Source organism: Notolepis coatsorum (assembly GCF_963971535.1).
Source record: "Notolepis coatsorum genome assembly, chromosome: 4".
NCBI lineage: Eukaryota > Metazoa > Chordata > Actinopteri > Aulopiformes > Paralepididae > Notolepis > Notolepis coatsorum.
The window spans coordinates 110,696,959-110,699,458 of NC_140168.1; positions in this window are offsets into that span (position 1 = coordinate 110,696,959).

Consider the following 2,500-nt stretch of genomic DNA (forward strand, 5'->3'; position numbering starts at 1 on the left):
AAAAGTACCTAATCTGTGAGTTGCGTCACTCTACACATCTAATACATTTTGAACCCTGCACCGTTATAAACAAAGCCCCAAAGCTATGTTGCAAATCGCAGAAGCTGGCTATTTCCAGAAATGTGGTTTTCATGGATCTTTTAGGCACAGATTCGATGCATCATAAAATCTTCTATTCTACAGTTGGATGTGGTGTGATTGATTTATTTTGCTTAACGTTGTACTTCACAGAATTGTACATAAATTAAATGGATAACTGTACTTGTTAATGTTGAATATCAATTTTTTTTTTTATTTATTTTTTTTGATATTTTTTGCACAAATCTCTCCAATATTCAAAACATCTCTTTCCACATCATCATATGCAATTTCCAGGATTTGCCTTTTTCTTTTTTGTAAGAACATACAAAACATGTAAAGGACTCATACAAATACATTAACAACTGACATGGAAAATAAAAAAAGACTTACGAAAAAAGAAACATACTATACTATACATTATGCGTATACATCCCTGATATATATACCTTGCATGTAGACCGAACTACCTTCGAGCAGGTATGTGCTGCATCCTCTATCGGGATGCCACCCTTCTCCATATTGCATGTGAGAGAAAGCGCCCCAGACACATGCAGTTGTGCATGATAACATGCATGCACGCATGTCTCCAACACATGTATGTGGGTACGTGTATCACGTAAGCATGTGTACATGCCTCATATGTGTGTGTGTGCATCTTCCTGGTATGTGACTGTACTCCTATCTCTTGTGTGTGTCTCGTATCCATGTGTGCCTCTGCCCCCTATGTGAGTGTATATCTCAGATGTGTATATATATGTGCGTCTCAGCTACGTATGTGTGTGTCTCCTATATACTGTACATGTGTATCCCCCATATGTGTCAGTGAAAGCCTATATTTCAACTACTGTATGTGTATATGTAGGTGTGTGTATGCCTATTTCCTATAAGTGAGTATGTGCATGTATGTGTGCCCCTGACATGTATAACTTATCCTTGTGTATATGAGTGTGTGTAAACCTATTATGTACACATATGAATATGTGTATCCTAGATACTGTTGAATATCAATTTTAATGATGGATTGGGTTGGATTTCTGCATCCCAATGCGTTGACTTTATTACACCCACTAGCTACCTATAAATCATAATGGAAACATCTCGGATGAAATTATTAACCATTAACACTTTGAGTGCCAGCCACGCGTTTTGTCGTTAGTTCATGCCGACCGTTGAGTGCCGCCAACGCTATACAGCGTTTGTTTGTCGTATTTTTTTTAATTGGCGATTTGAATTCATATTACATCAATCGAGCCTCAGGTTAGTGTTGCAGACTCTCTCTGAGCTCAATTGGGAAGATACCGCCCCCTATCGTCTCTCCCTGTGTAACTGCACCCCATTACTTTAGACTGATGGGGGGGGGGCCAGTTTTAGGCCGTATGGTGAAGGCTGTATCGTTTCATCCCGTTCTAACTTGGCAACAAGGAGAGCTGCTATTGGTCTAGCGAGGAAAGATCTAGTCCCGACTTTACGAAAATGATTGCGCAAAATGTGCTATTTTGTCAATGGAGAACTTTTTGTTCCTAAATCTACACCAATCGAACTTTCACCCAAAGTGAAAATTGTGTAATTCGCCGAGGTGGGAACGAGAATCGTTTTCTAGCCACTTCTCAGCTTTCACCATACGGCCTATTTCCTCATTTTACTTTTCCGTCAAGCCAACTGAAGAATCCATTGTGATCGCCGGCCCGGAAAACACGTGGATTATGTATTTACAGTACCCAACGCTGAATCAATAAACGCGATCGATATTTGGAATGGCGATCAGGAATTTGAATAATCTTTTTGGATAACAATAACATCTGATCTGAGGTAAGGAATTTATTTTACCAGTCTTAGGATAATCAGAGCTTATCAGCGTGTCCCATGTGTGGCTGTGTGGCTGTGATCGCTGATCAGGAAATGAGAGAATCGATATTCTTCTATAGCGTGCATAAGTACACATATACTATCGATAATCTAGCGTTTATTTGAAAACTATTCATAAATAGGCCGAAAAATGACAACGTTTTTGTTAGGGATGTCCCGATCGCCTTTTTTTGCTTCCGATCCCGAGCATGTGATTTTAAATATCTATCGATCCGATCGTTTCCGATCCGATCTTTCACATTAGTAATCAATTTTGACGCATTTTTGTCAGAAACTGGCAGAGCGAGACAAGCCCATCTGTTGCCTATAGTCCGGGGGCGCGAGCGCGGAGGCGTTTGTTATTACATTCACCCTGAGAAATGTGCTTCTGCTTCATATGAGAAATATTAAAAGTTTCAATATATGTTTGCACATTAGTATACATTCAGTGTTCGACTTACGTAATGGTCCATTCTGGTCTGAAACGCGATAATCCTCAGTCACGTAACGTTATCCTCCAGTTGAAAAGTTAGTCTGAAAACTTCGCCTCCATCCTGTCCTTGCAAACATTGCA